The sequence below is a fragment of the Cyprinus carpio genome, chromosome A5, assembly GCF_018340385.1.
Source record: "Cyprinus carpio isolate SPL01 chromosome A5, ASM1834038v1, whole genome shotgun sequence".
NCBI lineage: Eukaryota > Metazoa > Chordata > Actinopteri > Cypriniformes > Cyprinidae > Cyprinus > Cyprinus carpio.
Genome location: NC_056576.1, coordinates 26,429,712 through 26,437,842, shown reverse-complemented (window position 1 = coordinate 26,437,842; position 8,131 = coordinate 26,429,712).

The following is an 8,131-nucleotide window of genomic DNA, read 5'->3' as shown; positions in this document are numbered from 1 at the left end:
GAATTAATGGCCAGATATGAAATTTAAGTATAAATGCATCAATGTAACAACTGTTTGAAGTTTTGCACCAAATACATTTCTGTAAAACAAACTAGATTTTGCTGTTTATAGTGTGTTCAAATGATTCATTGTACGAAGCTGCTCTTGTACTAGTTAACTGATGCTGTGTTATGTATTTTGAGGTGACTTTGCTGTTTTACAAAATGACTTTGATGTTTGCAAAAAAAAAAAAAGACAAAGTCATATCAACTATCAACCTAAATTTGGAAAAGAAACAGCCACCTGGTCAGTGTTCCGACCAGATCATTCTGTACAACTGAATTGTAAATCTGAACCTGGAAGCAAACAAACACAAAATTCCAGTGAGTTACTCAGTTCTTAGTTACAGTTTCATTAATGGTGGTCTTAACTTAACACTTTTGTTATTGATTGTTGTTTGTTATAAGGGTCCTTATCATTAACATTTCTGTTCACCAAAAAGAGGTTTTCATTTTATTGCTACCTTTCAAACGTTTGGGGATAAGTTATTATTACTATTATTTTTATTTAAAAAAAAAAACCCTATGTGAGTTTTTTTTTTTTGTTTTTTGTAATTGTTGTTTGGGGTGAGTAGGATTTTTAAAATGTTTTTATTCAGCAAGGATCAAAATTGTTATAAAAGATTCATCTGTCAAATAAATGCTGTTCTTATCCTGAAAATGTAAAAAAAAATATATATATATATATATATTTTCCACCAAAAATATTAAGCAGCGCAACTTCTCCTGTGCACCGAATCAGCATATTAGAATAATTTCTAAAGGATCGTGTACGTGGACACTGAAGACTGGAAAAATAACGATGCAGAAAATTCAGCTTTGACACCACAGAAATATATTAGAATTTGAAAATTTGAAAACATTAATATAGAAAAAGTTATTTTAGACTATTTCACAATATTACAGTTTTTTGTGGTAACACTGTACAGTAAGGTTCATTAATTCGACACAATACCATCAACACAAACATTTAAAACTTGCACACATTACACATATTACTATTTTTTCCTAAAACAAAAAAAGTATCCCCTGAACCCTGCTTAGGTAGGGTGCATGTACTTGTGGGTTAGATTTTTGTTAGGATGCACGGGCCGCTGTCATTTCCATTTGTGTAATGCTATTCATCTAAAAACTCCTTTCTCGCGCTCTCCTTACCTGACTGGTTGCCAAAATGCACTTGTGAACAACAGGAAGTCAGTAACCTGCACCAGAACTTAAGCAAAGGCTTATCTGGTCCACATACACAAAACCACACACACACACACACACACATCATCTGAAACTTCCCACTCACCCCATTCCAGAAATGTTTCATTTCACCTCTCCCTTTTCTTCTCCCCCTCTCCAGAGCTTTGCATTTGAAATTGAACAGACACACAGCCAATTTATCTTCAGCTGTCACATGTCATGTCCAAGGCCCTTTAGCACAAGCACCTACAGTACGCTCTGTATTTGTCCCTTTGTTGTAGCTAAGGAGCTAGACAATAAAACCTGCTATTAAAAACAGACGAGCGGAGGAATGAGGAAAGGTGAACAAGAATGACAAACCGTTCTTTATTGGTTCTTTGTTGTGAATTTGTCACTCGCCATTACAAAGGTTGTGAACCCCACAATAGCTAGAGCAGCATATTTCTGGCAGGCAATCAGATGAGGGAACTTGCCAAGCACAGGGCTGAGAGAATGAAAAAGAGGACATGAAGAGAAGTGCTAAATCCTTCACAACATTAACATGCTAACACATCTATCCCTTTATGTTCCACATTCAAAAAAAAATTAAAAAAAATGAAAAAATGTCACACAGAATTTTCATTATTGAACCTTTAAAGACATAAAATACTGCTGTTTCTAATCTGTTTTACTGTATTATATTCAGAATTTTTTGGGAGGAAAAAAATAATTAATTATTTTAAATAACATACATTATTAGATATGTCAAAGTATGCAGGCACTTTGGTTGCATCTGTCTACAAATGGTTTAAATCCAATTTTTTAACATTTTGGAAAGAAGTCTTTTATGCTTACCAAACATTAATATTATAAAATATTACAATTTTAAATAAGCTTTTGTAGTTGGAATATATCTTTAAATGTAAATTATTTCTGTGATGGCATAGCTTTCAGCATCCATTACTCCATTTTTTTTTTTTGTTTGTTTGTTTGTTTTTTGTTTTTTTTTTTGTAACGTCTTAATGTCACTTTTATGCATCCTTGCTGAAATGATTAATTTCTATTAATTTCATTCAAGCATTTATCTAGAAAAAAAATAAAAATCTTGAGATTTTTCAAAGACTCTATTTAAGAATCTAGAAGAATTAATTAATGGTTTATAATTCAGTTTCATGTTTCGAACTGATTCACTAAAATGAATCAGATTTCACAACTCTATACATACACACAGGACAGTTTAGCAGAATGTGGTTGGTTATTCCTCATCTGTAAAGCGGTTAATTAGCTTGTTACTTTAAAAAGCCACTATTTTAAAACGCACCAGAGCTTCACTGTTACTGAAAAATGTAGTTAGTTACTTTTAGTCATTTCTCAACAATGGTTATGCAATGTGACAAACAATAGTTATATACGCTCCTGACAGATTTCGGAACTTTTTCATGAAACACTTCCAGTTCTTCATGACTACTGTAAGAAACCATATGGACTGTCATCTTTGCTTTTACAGTATCGGCTCACAAATGTAGAAAAATGATATGGGACCACTTCTTCCATCCACATCTGTTAAGATCCTAACCACTTTGTTCTCTTCCAGCACAGGGAAAAGACTGGTAGCCTAGTGTGCTATTTTCTGATTTACCGGAGGCTTGTTCCCATCTGATTTTACAGCTGAATTAAACGCAAACACAGGAAGCTACTAGGAGCACAATAAGGTCCAGAGCCAACTGGCAGCAGCAGGCAGAGTTTGATCTTATGGCACTTTTTCCTTGAAATAGCTTGTTCAAACACATCCTGCCCAAAAAATAAAATGTTTAACTGATTTATGAATTCACAACATGCAAGTTTTGTTCATGAAGCAAACTAAGTAGTTACTGAAATCCCATTTCATGTTTAGCATTTTTAAAAACAGCAGAAATCACGAGGGTTAATGTGCAGAAAAAAATAAATTATTGTCAGGAGTGTATAGGCCTATTTTTTACATCAGTCAGAATATTCTACTGAAACATAAATGTATTTATTAATGTGATGTAACACAACACATGGATTGGCATTTAAATAAAAAACTGCACCACACTTTTCATGTTATCAAAAAGCCTAACATGAAGGTTAAATTGTATTCAGTTCTGATAATGTAACAGACGGTCGCCATGACGAACTTGAAACTCATTGCAAAATCTGTGTGGGAACAATCTTTCGCAATTTAATTTTAAAATTATAGAATTTGATGCGAAAACTCGCCAAACAACAGTAAATGTGACCACACCTTTGGGTTTTCTACCTCCTCAACCCTCTAATCAGAAGTTTTGAATCTTGAATTAACCATGTTATATTTTATATGAGTGCATATTTAATGTGGTAGCCATAAAGAAATGCTTTGTAGACGGGCTTGTAGACAGGTGACATACTTACTTAAAGGTAATTAGCGTGTTAGCAGCCTAGCTTTATAAAAACTCAGCGCTAGTCACTAACAGAGTGCTGACAGCACATCTCTTTAATCAGTGAAACGTAGGCCCATTTTTCCCTCCCGCCTGGTCCTGGGATTGTTCGCTGGTCAAAGCTGCCGGGGGACACAAATGAATGTCGACTGAGGCATGGACAATAGCAGGCGTAAGGTTACAGCATGTAAATGATTGCGCCGAGGGACTTTTCTAAGGAAACTGCCATGTCCCGCAGTGCGCGTGTCATATTCAGGGGAAGGGGGGCGGCAGGCCCTGCTCCTCTCAGAACAATGACTCTGAGATCTGGTGAGAAGAGAGTGGTTAATGGATCCAGACAAACTGTACGCATCTCCAGACGGACAAATCAGCATCTAGCATCGTTTCAATTCGATGGGGCTTAATAAGAAGTGATTTGACTTTACAATAAACGCCATCACTTGCTTTGCAGAAAAACCGAATGAGTGACAGACGACCCAGACTCCAGCAGCTGCACGACTGTCACCTGGAATACGTTCTGTCTTCTCCCGAATACTCTTGATTCAAGACTATACAACAAAAAACACTCTCATGAGAATTCACACATTGGGTGACACCGATGATATGAGTGAGAACGACAGGGAGAGAGAGACTAAGGCAAATGATTGCATCTTTATTTGAGAGTTAATATGGATGTGAAAATGAATATTTCAACCGGATTATTAGATGCGGCTTGGCTCCGGCTGTACCGCTAACAGACACAGGATATTGGCTTTTGCAGACCAGTGTTTTGTTGTTTGACATCCCTGGCGAGGTCTGCGGGCTTCGGCAAAACCAGAGCAAGCTGGGAGGTGTAAGGGTCATCGCAATGAAACAGTGCTGTCGAGCTTTTGATTCACACAACAGCTGACGCGCACTCACACAGAGTCAAGCTACGCCAGATGCATTGAAAACAGGGTGGAGAGAAACTTATAATGATCTGCAGTGTTTCACAGAATTTTCACTGATAAAAAAGGAAAGAAAAAACTAATTTTCAAAATGAAGCCTTATCAATAAAAGCACATTGTATAAAATTCGCTAGCTCAATCATTTAATAGTTATGATAAATAAATAAATCTAAATTCACTTTTTACAGTTTTCTATTTTATTATATTATTTACAAATTCAAATAATAACATAATTTACCTCATTTCCATTCAAATTATTTTAGTGTGTTTCTCTAAAATGATCAAACCCAGTATTATTAAAGCTTTATGCTTCGGTTTGTCCACAATGTGCACATCATACTGAAATTGTTTCTGTTTGAATACAGCAAAAACAAACTGTAGACTAAATAAAATAAAGTAAAATAAACAAATTGATCTGTTAAGGTATTATACCTAGTATAAGTAATGGAACACGTTTGATTCATGTTATCAAGTTGAAATCAAGAATTCTCACATAGGATTTTTTAAGTTTATAAATGATATCATTAGAGAAAAAAAAGTCCTGAATATTTGGATATTTTTCCAATGATTATATACTATTAAATACTATAAAGACCTTGAGGATGACATGCAGGTTAAACTTTACTTATTTTAATTAATTTCTGTTCAGATAAATGCCCCCAAAATTAAGGCTCATTCTCCTGTTCTTCTTAAAACACCAACAGACTCCAGGTTTGAAACAAAATCTAAGCTCGCTGTTAAATGCAACGCGCAACAAAACTCCTCTGACCATGCACTGTCTGTGACCTTCCAATCCACGGAATGTGCCTCGCCACAAATAATCCAAAATAATGCCTCCCTTTTTGTTTTAACCCAGACCAGATTGTCATTGTGTCGTTAAGCGTTCTTCTCTGGAGCCTGAAGGCTTTACACTTCCAAGACCCTTGAGAGACAGAAGAACCTCATCTTAAGGCCACCCCTCATCCTGAGGCTCATAGACCCAAAACCTGCTTATTCAGAGGACTAATACTATTTGTCTCCCCAACTTCCTCTGACCTCCGAGAGGCTCCATTTGAAAAATCTAGAAGAATTACAGTGAAAGATCTGTTTTGTTGTTATTTCTAAAGGAAGATGAGTGGAGTTCTTAAAGGGACCCAGGTGACAATATGCTGACCAGCGCCACACAGTCCAGCCAGGGTTAAAGGTGTGAAAGAGAGGGGGAAAAAAAAAGAACAGAAGGGAAAAAAAGTGAACAGGTTAAGGGGTTGGGGTAGCGAGAGTATGCGTGTTTGTATTAAGAAGTACACAGACTATGGAAAGAAAGAACTAGAGCCACTAAGTGATATATAATCCTTAAGTCCTCACATACACACAGAGGGATTTTGACACAAAAGCCCGTAGTCTTCTCCTGTCTGCTTTATGTCATGTCTCATGCCCCGTCTGCAACATCACAAAAGACATGACGGACACAAAGTGCCTTTAGCATTCACCAGAGATATCACAATGAAAACAAATACTGTATGCTCAGACAGATTTAATTACAACGTAGGTAAATCACAACTTATATGTTGTGAAGTAAAAAAACAACAACACTTAAAATAGTGTACATTTACAGGTTAACAGCGATATTGAATCTAATTAATTAATGTCTATGTCTACCTGTCACTAAATGACTGTATTATTGAGAAATATATAGCCTGCTCACTTAACCCTGCATTGCATTAGTTAACAAGAATTAGTATTTTAGCATGCATTTTATAATCATATTTTTTTTTAATCAAAAAAATAAATGTGTTTTACTGGTACACAATATTTAGATTATTTTAGTACCAGTGTTGACAGTAAATTGCGCAACTGATGTAAACATAGAAATGAGGAAATGTAACAACTCTCACGTACAGTTTCTGTGTAGTTTTTATTTTTTTTTTATTTTATTTTTTTTACTTAATTATTTTTGTGGCTGTTTTAAAGACAGTTAAGAATTTCTGGCTATAAATATTACTGATATTAAGGGGTCCCTTTAATGTTTTTCTTAACTTTCTTCGAAGGAAGACAGTATGGCCCTGCTTCCTAATTTCGGTAGAACAACGCTGCCCCCTTCTGCTCAAATATCAAAAGTTCTTAGACTTAACCTTTGTGTAATGACATTAAATGTGTACAGGTGTTTCTGACTTCATTTTATCAGATATTACACAGGACTGACTAAAATTCCTGTTATTAAAAAAAAAAAAAAAAAAAAAAAAAAAAAAAAAAAAAAAAGTGGTGCAGTCTGGCATTAATATTATCAAAACAATACATTGATAGTTAAATGATAAATTACATTTATTATTTCAAGTGTACATTCAACTTCACATATTACAATAAAAAAGACCCCTTTTTCATGTGAAATCACATGACAGAATGCATCCCACATGGTTTGAGAGTCTCATAATAACACAGGCTGCATGTGGCCATCAGTCACAGGCTGCTCAGTGTAATCTGACTGCCACACTGACATTTAGACAAGTTTTAATCAACCAATCGAATCAATACATCAAGTCTAAGAGCAATAAAGCAGGACAACAGTCATTCAGTCCATGATTAGGCCCAAACATGAACGCAAACTCACAGACAGACTGGAAATAAAGTTTTTCTCTATGGCGAGACGGCCCAATCACAGAGAATGCTGTGAAGCCACAGCTATGCTTCGTCGCCTTAAAACACACCACCCCGTAAAACACAGCCATGTTTCACATGCAAATGACAGAGGAGTATTTTCGAGAGCCACTTTAAAGTATCCCTCCTCTTTCTTTTGTGCTGCAGCAGAATAACTCTAACTTGCTAATTTCTATGGGTCAGCTGGAGAGGGAAAGACATGTCAATCACTCTCACATGTAGAGTTTGTCTTTCTAAAAACAGGGATGGCTGGGTGTTTCCATGACCACTAATCTTCCCCCAGCACAGTTACATGCAAACTCACACACAGACCAGCACATTCCCGCAGTTGACTTGGTCAACTCAAAGTACCTAATCACAAGAACATGAAATGATTCTGGTGAGTCGTGTTTATTATTTAAAATTCTTTCTTTCTTTCTTTAATTGTTTCGTCTTGTCTGATGTACTTCAGTGGAATTTAATGCATGACTGAAACTATTGAATTTTATTTCTTGTTGTTTGCCGTCTTGCTCTCTCACTAAACTTTGCTGTCTTGTCTGAGAAGCTCAGTATTCAGTTATAATAACTCTTTGTTTAATAATAACTGAGAATATTTTTTATTTATTTATTTATTTATTTGCAATTTGGATATAATCGGATAACTGTGGTTAAAAGGTTCAAGTAGACATGTTAGTTAGAATAAAAAATACCTCTTATATTACCACTTATCTTTTAATTTATATATCATTGAGGCAGAATTTCTGAATCTGCATATAATTTAAAATCAAACAACACACCTGCAAATATGATACAAAGCAATATATAAATATATATATATATAAAATCAAGCATTATAGATGCACTAATATTGTCAGAGAGAGTTAACACTCAGAACTACAGATAATAAGAATAAAAAATTATATAAAGTCAATATACAGTAAAATCTAGTTTT